The sequence below is a fragment of the Pristiophorus japonicus genome, chromosome 2 (assembly GCF_044704955.1).
Source record: "Pristiophorus japonicus isolate sPriJap1 chromosome 2, sPriJap1.hap1, whole genome shotgun sequence".
Taxonomy (NCBI): Eukaryota; Metazoa; Chordata; class Chondrichthyes; family Pristiophoridae; genus Pristiophorus; species Pristiophorus japonicus.
The window spans coordinates 286055392-286066555 of NC_091978.1; positions in this window are offsets into that span (position 1 = coordinate 286055392).

An 11164-nucleotide genomic window follows, 5' to 3' on the forward strand; every position below is an offset into this window, starting at 1 on the left:
GATAGATGACCCCTGCTTCCAGCCATCTGCTGCCGTTGAGAAGGATGTTAGGGGCTTGATGATACTTGCTGATTTTTACTCCTTCTCTGGTGTCACAGCTGTTTGGTAACACATTCCTTGAGCAATCATTGGCAAAATAATTTGTTTCATATTGCATCTCTTTACTGCATTCTGATACTAGATAGTTATTAATTAATCAAATGTAGGATTACAGCAATAATATACATTTATATTCCTGACATGAAGTGAGTCTCATGCTATGATTATGTGACTAATCTGTAGCTTCCACATTTAATCAGTATACATTTCTCATCTCATGTGGTCAACAAAGTTATTGTCTAATTAAATAGTCTATAGAATGTAACTTCGTAATTTATTTGTTCTGTACATGTAATAAGTTGATAACCTGCACACATATCTGGGTTGTTCTGAACAAAATTTGGCATCTAGATTCAATGTGTTAATACCTTGGGTAATTCTAATATAACACCACATTTAAGGAGAACATCATAATATATGATGCTAGTTTTATTCTATTTTTCCATTTACACACTACCGTTTATTCTAATGTTCAAATACGGTTGTTCTGCCATCCCCAAAAATGTGCTATACCTAGACGGGAAACATTTGTAAAAGGATGTACTTGATTTTTCAAAATATAATAAAGAACAAGAGACCTGAAGTTCTAAAGTTTAATGTTAGAATAATAAAAACCAGTCTCAGAGAGTTGAGCTGTAAGAATAGACTGAGAGGTAGAAACTTGGGAGGTAGAAATTACATTAAAGAAACAAAGAAAGACTTGGATTTATATAGCGCCTTTCACAACCAGCAGTCGTCTCAAAGCACTTTACAGCCAATGAAGTACTTTTGGAGTGTGGTCACTGTTGTAATGTGTGAAACACGACAGCCAGTTTGCAAACAAGCATGCTCCCACAAATAGCAATGTGATAATGACCAGATAATCTGTTTGTGTTATTGTTATTTATGCAATAAAGGTACAAACTGAGTACTGTTTAACTAAGCAAGGTACAAACTTGTTCTGCTTATTACGGCCCAAAGTGCCTGACTCACAAAATGGCCGGCCTTTTATACCAGAGCAGTACCATGTGCGTGCTGCTCAGTGGCCTCCAACAATGACACCATCTGGTGGCTACAAACAGCATGTACATACATGACAATACCCTCCTCTGAGATCTTATCACAGTCTTTCACAGGTTGAGACAGTTCGGTGTTTTACGCTCCCGGGTTGACTGTCCCAGTGCGATTCCGGCCTTGGGTGAATGTGCGGAGTCGGTTGTGGCTGGTGGCTGAATGGCTGACTTGTTGGGAGTGGCAGTGACCATGTCAGGAATTGCAAGTCCATTTTTATTAAACAAGTCTATGATGGAAATTCCGGGTTCACTGATGACCCTTGAGTCCTCTGAAGGCTGCTGGTAGGTTGGTTGGTCGTCGACGGTTTCTTTGTCCGGCTGTTCTGGCTCGTCTGTGTGCCTCAGCTTTGTTTGATCCATGTGTTTCCTGCAAGTTTGCCCATTCTTGAGCTTAATAACAAATATTCTGTTGCCCTACTTGGCCATGACGGTACCAGCGATCCATTTGCGATCCTGACCATAATTCAACACATATACAGGAACATTAACAGAAATCTCGCGTGACACAGTTGCGCGATCATGGTACCCTTGTTGACTCTGTCATCTGTATTCAACATGATTACTTAAATCCGGGTGTACAAGAGATAACTTAAGATCTCTTTTCATCATGAGTTCAGCAGGCAAGACCCCTGTGAGTGTGTGGGGTCTTGTCTGTAACTCAGCAGTATGCAAGACAACTGAGTCTGCAGTGACCCTTGGGTTACTCTCCTCATGCTTTGCTTGATAATTTGTACTGCACGTTCTGCTTGCCCGTTGGATGCAGGCTTGAACTGTGCTGACTTTACATGTTTTATGCCGTTAAGTTTTACAAACTCCTGAAACTCCTGACTGGTGAAGCACGACCCATTGCCGCTCATCACTATGTCAGGCAGACCATGTGTCGCGAACATGACATTGAGATTCTCTATGGTTGCTGTGGATGTACTGGATGACATGATTATGCATTCTATCCACTTCGAATAAGCATTCACCACCACTAAAAACATCTTGCCCAGGAAGGGACCTGCAAAATCTACATGGATCCTGGACCAAGGTTTGGATGGCTATGACCACAGACTCAGCGGCGATTCCGCTGGTGCTTTGCTGAGCTGCATGCAGGTGTTGCACTGATGCACGCATGCTTCCAGCTCAGAATCAATTCCTGGCCACCATATGTGGGATCTGGCGATGGCTTTCATCATCACTATGCCAGGATGTGTGCTGTGTAACTCATGCACAAACTTCTCTCTTCCTTTCTTAGGCATTACAACTCGATTGCCCCACAATATACAATCTGCTTGAATAGACAGTTCGTCCTTGCGACAAAAGTACCCTGTTGATCGTAGCCTTGTAGTCTCCACAGATTCTGACTGTGCCATCACTTTTCAGCACAGTAACAATGGGGCTGGCCCATTCATTAAATTCAACTGGTGATATGATTCCTTCACACTGTAGTCTGTCCAGTTCAATTTCGACATTCTCCCTCATCATATACGACACTGCCCGAGCTTTATGATGGACGGGTCTTGCACCTGAGTCCACGTGGATCTGCACCTTGGCTCCCATGAAGTTGCCGATACCCGGTTCGAACAGTGAGGGGAACTTGCTCTATACTTGGGCACATGTATCTTCATCTGACGACAACGCCTTTATGTCGTTCCAGTCACATCTGATTTTTTCCAACCAGCTCCTGCCAAGCAACGTTGGGCCATTGCCTGAAACAATCCACAGCGGTAACTCGTGAACCGCACTGTTATACGACACATTAATTTGTGCACTGCCAATCACCTTTATCAGTTCTTTGGTGTACGTGCGCAGTTTGGCGTTAACAGGACTTAGCCTGGGCCTCACAGTCTTAGTATCCCACAGCTTATTAAATGCCCTCTCATTCATGATCGATTGACTCGCCCCTGTATCCAGTTCCATCGATACCTGTATCCCATTAAACTTCACATTAATCAAAATTGGTTTACTCTTGGTAATGAAAGAGTACAGTCCATACACTTCCTCCTTTGGCATCTCGGATTGCGTATCTGGATCCGCGCTAGTCTGACTCTCATCCTCCACGTGGTGTGTCGCAGATGATTTCCCCCACAATGCCAACACGGAGAAGTTGGATACATTCCCACTAACGGACTTTGGGCAGCCACAGGTTTCGCGAACGCAGTCGGATAGGTCCTGCCATGTGTCGCTCTGCCGAACGCCGAACCAATCGCATTTACAGTACTTGCCGAGGTTCGGTTCTTCACCGATATTTGCTTTAAATTCCTGTCCGTCATTATACATGATTGAGCGATCTGGATGGCCCTTTTAAAATCCTCCACCGCCAGAAGTTTGCGCAGGATCACCCCGTGGTTGATACCGATAACAAAGAAGTCCTGCAGCATGTCTGCCAATACCGTCCCGAACTTGCACGGTCCCGCTAAACGTCTCAGGTCGGCAATGAATTCTGCCGCGCTCTGGCCCTCCAAAACCTGTATCTCTAGATGATGATGCCGTCTTCTGGCTTGAGATGCTCCCGTGCCAATGTACACAACTCCTCATACGTTTTCTCTGTTGGTTCACTAGGCATGAGTAGATTCTTTATTAGACCGTAGATCTTTGAACCGCACACAGTGAGGAACACGGTCCAGCGCCGATCTGCATCGTCGACCCCCTCCATTTTGTTGGCCACGAAGTACTGGTTCAAATGGCTTACAAAGTCTGCCCAATCTTCTCCCTCTACGAATCGCTGTAAAAATCCAATCGTGCTAATTTTGCAAACAAAGGTTCTTGTATTCTTGTCGCCAAATGTTATGTATGCAATAAAAAGGTACAAACTGAGTATTGTTTAACTGAACAAGGTACAACCTTGTTCTGTTTTGTTATGGCCCAAAGTGCCTGACTCACAAAATGGCTGGCCTTTTATACCAGAGCAACACCATGTACATGCTGCTCAGTGGCCTCCCACAATGACACCATCTGGTGGCTACAAACAGCATGTACATACATGACAGTTATGTTGATTGAGGGATAAATATTGGCCAGGACACCAGGGATAATTCCTCTGCTCTTCTTCGAAATAGCGCCATGGGATCTTGTATGTCCACTTGAGAGGACAGACATGGCCTCGGATTAACAGCTCATCGGAAAAACGGCCCCTCCCACTAGTGCAGTGTTCCCTCAGCATTGCACTGAAATGTCAGCCTAGATTTTTGCACTCAAGGCCCTGGAGTGGGACTTGAACCCACAATCTTCTGACTCAAAGGCGAGAGGGCTACCCACTGAGCCACTGCTAGGCTGGATGCAGGGAACAATCCTTTTGGGAGTCATTTAAAAGACAATTGGTTGCTGTGTTAGTTGAGCTAAGCTGTTCTCAGTGGTTGAACTCAGAAGGCCCCTTACCTGATTAATATTGGTCCTTGGGCCTTATTTTATTAAGTCCAGTGAATGGCCGAAGTCTACTGAATGTCCCCAGGCAGCTCTTTGATGAGGACAACTTTGGGCTGCTGCAGTGCTGATAGAGGCCCTCCGATAAGTCCTGCGAGGTGGGGGAGAGAATGGGAGGAGGGCTGAAAGAAGCTAGCAGTGGCTTATAAACATAATGTGGAGCCAGGAGGAACAGTCCTGCTCCCCAAGCTCCACAGAAAGGTATGTTGAAAAACACATACGTTTTTTGTGGCAGCCTCTTGCAGACCCTTTAATGACCGCTGACAAGGTTACATGTAGAACCAATCACCTGAGCGGAGCAGACCTGTCATCTGCTCTGTGCAGCACCAACACATTTCCCAGAAAGGCTCTTAAACCGACTTTTGGCCCCTTGTTAATAAATTCAAGGGGCCTAATACCTTTTTAAGATGACCACTCAGGATGCCGGCAGAGCTGCCTTTACCAATATAGCAGCACACCTAACTTAGGCACCGATTGTTTCACCCAAAAATTTGTCACTTTTATCCCTGTTTTTTTGCCTGGAAAATGGGTGCAACAAGAACCAATTTCTACAAGTTGTGATTTTCAACCTTGAAAAGTGAAAAGAGGATCTTATAGAAGGACATGAGATAAATTACTTCAGGGTAAACGTTGATAGTAGTACCAAGGTGCATTGGTTTAAACTGCTGAAATAAATTTTAGAACTGATATTAGCAATTTCTTCTTCGTACAAACAGTTGGAATGGACATCTGGGTAGGATACTGAAAGCAAAACTTTTGGGAGTCATTTAAAAGACAATTGGTTGCTGTGTTAGTTGAGCTAAGCTGTTCTCGGTGGTTGAACTCAGAAGGCCCCTGACCTGTATTTATCTTGTGATTTCTTACAACTCCAAAAATTACTTGAGGATCAAATAGATCAAATGGTTTCTTTCATTTTGTAAATCTTTTATATGGCTTACAGAGTTTAATTTTAATTTGAGTAGGATAGTTTGCTTCAATTTTTATTTTTATTGAAATGCAGTACAATTTATCTTTGCAAAATTTCAACTATTAATTAAATCTATCCTGCTTAATGATTAGAGCTTTGGCAACTTGCTTTCCATGCAATCTTTCCCACACAATGCCACCTTGTGGAATAATGAGTAGAATAATACAAACATAATTATTTTTATGAATTATATTTCTATTGCATTATTTTTGTTACTGGATTTATTGCATCAAGAAGCTAGCATTATTTTATCTAATCTCTTATTTAATTAATATAATGCACCTTCCCTGTTAAAAAGCAACTGCATGTAAGGTTCGAAAATCCACGGCCGCATTTTCTTTTGGAACACCCTAAGGATAAGAAAACTAATGTGGGATCGTCCTATACGTTTTAAATGATAATTTTTGGCCGTAAAATCCTCAGACCAGGCAGGCTGGGAAACGTGTGGGTGGATACAGACATTGTGGAGTCTGGCTCACAAGCGAGACAGAGGCACTGGCCAATCGGGGAAAAGTGCATTCTGGCAGGCCAATCAGGGGTCGAATCGGGCCTGAAGCGGGGAAATCCTCAACCAATGGGGACTACCCGGCCCAGTTCGAAAATATGACTCACCCCTAATCAAATTATGAATGTGGACCATCATCTACCGAATTAATATGGACAGAAGACGATAGTCCTGAGATCACTGCGGTGATGTCCCATCAAAGGGGAGGCCCAAACCGATTGACTCCCAGGACTGTTACAATGGACCAGCAGACTTTGAGGCACCAATGTGCACTGAAACAATACCCCTGTCCTCACACCTACCTGTACCTGTGACATCTTCTGATTAAATAGTCAAAGCTATCTCCACGCCCAAACTTACCAACTGAGCTTGGGCGCGAAAAGGCCACAACTAAATTGGATACAAATATAGGACCTATGGAATCACCGAGAGGGAGAAGCAGCTGGAGCAGTAGGAGAAGGAGTCGAGGAGCAGTAGCAGTCACAGACAGACAGAAACCGAGAGAGAACGGAGACAGACTGTTACCGGCTGGGAAACCTACCATCGAACGGGCCCTGGACTCGTCTTGTGTGCAGAATATATAACCCAACTACCGAGAGGCCCAACATCGTCTCAAGAAGCCGAGCCGCACACCGAACAACGCTCCGAGGCTAACCAGCTGAAGAACCGGAGACCGAAGTAACTGGGAGAGGCAACATTCACTCCAGCTACCCCGTAAACCAACCACCCTAAGGCTAAAAAAATAACTGTCAAAAGGGATCATAAGTATCATCCTGGGGTTTCTTTTCCCAACTGTCAGTCTCGGTCAGTCAGGTAAAAGGGGGGTGGGGGTGGTGTTGGAAATGTCTTGTAAAGATAAAATTGTGTAAGGTTTTTGTTGTGTCTGTTTCTTCCCATAGATTTTCATAGTTTCTAAGTGTGTGTCAGATATGTGTTTTGATGAAGTTTGACCTTGTTGGAAACTTACCGTGGTTAATAAATTGGACTTACCGTTTTTTTCGTTCCAAGGACCACTTGTCTCTGAGTGTTTTGTTTTCCCTTGTGAAAGCTCATAATCCACCAAAATTCTGAGGTTAGAACCAGATAGGGGTACTAGGGCGCTTCGAAACCGCCAGTTTAGTGGTCAACGAGCCATAAGCTGCTGGACCGTCCCCTAGAAGGGACAGAGAGGCCCAATACACCAACAGCCACCAAAGATCCCTGTAATTGGGCAGAGCAAAAACCCCCTACACTCGTGGCGAGCAAGGTAGGAGCTCAGTGGGAGAATGAGCTTACTACCTCAGAGAGGGTGGTACTGGAAAAATCTAAAATGGAGGAGAGAATCACGGAATATATTTTCTCCAAGGTCAATTTTGCCAAAACATGGGTTCAGAACCTGACCAGGGCGCCATGTCCAGCGGACGCGGCAGCCCAGTGGATAGAAGGGCCTACACATGACAAAAGGGTAGGAAAGGCAATTTGGCTGATAGGTTTAACTAGGCAGGTTCGGGAGCTAGACCTCCAGGTAGGAAAATTACAGGAGGAATTAAAGGATGGCGTTATCACCTCAGCGGCCAGGGGGCCCGCGGGTACTAAGGTCACAGAAGAGTTAATAGAGGAAAGGAATTGAAGGGCACGGTTAGAGGAAACGTTCCGCAACCATCAGGAGTACCTGCAGAGTCAGGTTACGGTGTCACAGGCTATGGAACAGAAGTACAAGGAGTAGAGTGCAGCTTATGCCCAGCAGGTCCAAGAGCCTCAGGTCCAATTAAGGGATTTGCGCACAGCCTATAAAGTTAACACCGAAATAAGCCATGAGAAGGCAGATCATGCGCCCTGCCATAAGTGGATCCAATCCCTCCTTCAGGCTCTGTCCCAGGTAAAGGGGACAGTCTGTCTGTTGGAGCCCAGGGAGGCAACCAACGAGTCAGGGTATTGGGGAGTGGAAGCGGATCCGGCGGCAGAGGTCAGTCGACCGCCTCCTGAGGCACCGGTAGCGTGTCCGGCAGGCCTTACAGAGGATCAGAGGGTGCAGCCCAAGAAACCCACAGGGCATGGGATCGGCCAGGTAGAGCCGGTCCAGCCAAAGGGGTATGGGACACCCGCAGAAAGGGCAAGTCTGTAGATTTAAATTCATAGGCAGTTGAGGCTGAGGAAAGGGGGGAGCCAGTGGTGGGGTCTGCCGCGGGACCGATGTGCCCGGCTGTGCAGAGGAAGTACGGTCCCCCACAAGGTGCACAACCCCAAGGACCGCTGGACAGCGAGTTTATCATTCTGCATTCAGTTGCTGCATTAAAGGCCACGGTGTCACATATCCCAAAGCTCACTAGACTGGGAGATCCGTATGCTCACTTCCTGGAGATAGTGCAGGCAGTGGACATGAACACATGCGATAACGCGGAAGCAGTTAAAGTGCTCCTTTTTTCCATTGACGGGAAGATCTACCAGGCTCTTCCCCCAGATTGTTGCGGGGGAGAAAGCACCCTCGCAGCACTACAAAGGGCCATGGGGTGGAACGAGGGGAGTCCCTTTGAAAGGATAGCGAAAACACACCAGTTAGCAGGAGAGGCCCTACAGATATACGTGGAAAGGTTATGGCTGGTCTACAGTACAGCATGTGGGGGCCTGCTTGTCAGAAACAACCTTACAGCGGACCAAAGGGAAGCATGGTTTCGCACCATAATTGCGAACAGCCTGCCTAGTGTCAAGGAAAGGGCAGATCTCTGGTTCATCCCGGGAGACCCCAATCTCACCGAAGCCATCATGATAGGCACACTGGCTGCCACACGGTGGCGGGATGGGGAGGAAGAGGGGAAGCCAGAGAAAACAGTAAAAGGCCGGGTGCATGCGGTGCAACCCAACCAAACCCCCAAGAGAGAGTGGCATTAGGAGGGTGGACATCCTCCCGATAGAAGGGGGGTGTGTTACGGGTGCGGTTAGCCTGGCCACTACTGCAACAACTGCAGGGCCAATCCCTACCGCGTGAAAGAAGTAAAAACACCCACGGAGGTGAAACCGGGTAATGAGAAAGCGGGTGCCACAACAGTGTTTGAAATCGCTGTAGAAACCCTCAGGCAACTGCTTATAGGTCCCGGCCGTATCAATATAGCGGTGGATAGAGAGATCCCCACAGCTCCCATACGGCAGGAACCATGACTAGCACCCACCAAGCCTGCCTACCTGTGTCCACTGGACTATGACTCGTGGGGAAGACCGTGGGTGAAAATGGAGGTGGAGGGGAACCAGGGAACTTACTTGTTGGACATGGGGGCTTCAAGCACCCGGCCTCCTCGCCCCTGTCCAGCAGTGTGCCCTACGAGCTAGTCGGCTTCACGGGGAACGAAAGAACAGGGTATTTTTCGATCCCACTGACCCTTAAGTTGGGAGCACTGACCACCAAATGGAAGTGCGTCCTGATAAGGTGGGAGCAGGCTAACAAAAGTATATTGGGGGCTAACTTCATTATAGCCCACCAGATCCTGGTGGATCTGCAAAATCACTGTTTATGGGGAACAGTGGACCCAGGTACAAACAACGAGGTCATGCTTATAGAAAGGATACAAGACAAAGGGGCTCTGTGTACTGTGAAGCCAAAAGGGGTTATGACTTAGAGCTTCTGGTCAGGGGCACCCCGACAGAGTACAGGGCCTATGTGTGAGCCAGTCCCGCAGCATTTGCCACCCACAAACACAACTGTGGGAGATTCACCGGAATAGAGGTCAGGATAGATGGGGATCCCATGTCCCGACCTCAGAGGCAGTATAACTTCCCGAGAGAGGCAGAAGCCAACTTGGAAGTGGCACTGAGCTTACTGGTGGAGCAGGGTGTGTTGAGACCCATAGCCACGCATGTGAACTCTCCCCTGTGGCCGGTTAGTAAACCGGACAACTCGTGGAGGGCCACCGTGGACTACCGGGTGCTCAATAGAAACATCCCGGCTTGTGCTCCTACAGTGGCAGCAGTGGCAGACCTGATCAGGGAAATCCCTGCATCTGCAACCACCTTCACAGTCCTGGACATTTCAAATGGCTTCTGGTCTATCCCTGTGAGGAGAGAGGACCAGTACAAGTTTGCTTTCACCTTTAAGGAACAGCAATATACTTGGAGCTGCCTCCCTCAGGGATTTCACAACAGTCCCAGCATCTTCCACCAGTGCATGGCGAACTGTTTAAAGAGCTTCAGCCAGCCACAACAGTTGGTGCAGTATGTGGACGACCTGCTCCTTTTCACTGACAATAGTAAAGAGCATGGTCCCCTGCTGGCAGAACTGTTGGCTGTGCTCAAGGAGGGGGGTTTTAAGGTCAACCCCAAGAAGGCCCAGATAGTGTTAAAGGAAGTAAAATTCCTGGGTCTAACACTCAGAGCAGGGGAACGAGGTATAGATGAGGCCTGAAGTCAAGCCGTGCAGGATCTCCCGATATCGACCACCGTATCCGGAGTCAGATCTTTTTTAGGGATCACAGGCTGCTGTAGAGATTTCATAAAAAATTATGCAGCAATCGCAGCCCCTCTACTCAGGCTCCTACACAAAGGGGTCGAGTGGGAGTGGGACCAAGGCTGCCAAGCTGCATTTCTTCAGTTGAAACAGAACCTGCAGAAGGCACCTGCACTGGGGGCTATTGATGGGGGAAAGGATTTCTAATTAGAAGTAGCAGCCAGTGGGGACAGTCTGAGTGCAGTGCTTTTACAGGAAAGGCATGGACAGCTGAGACCGGTGGTGTACTCCTCTAGAATCCCTTGCAGAGGTGGAGAAGGGGTACTCCAATTGTGAAAGGCATCTGTTAGCCACTCACCGGGCTGTGAAAAGAGCCCTATCACACTCCTCACCCATTACACCCCGACCCAGATGTTGTTAGATGGGAGAATAAAGGATGGAACAGTCAGCAGTGCCATCATCACTTGCTGGACCCTCCTCCTCTCCCAAATGGCCATCAGGGTCAGGGGCCTCTGCGAGCCCAGGCTCGCAGATAACCTCATTTATGCAGGGGAGCCACACAGATGCTCAGTAGAAGGGGTTTGGGACACCGACTTTGGATTTCGGGCAGGGGTACATCCCACAGGCCGCGAGATCAACGTCGATGGATCCAGTTCGGTGTCCGTTGGTACAAGACTCACGGGTTGCGGAGTTTGGGACCCTGAGGCAGGCATAGCCTT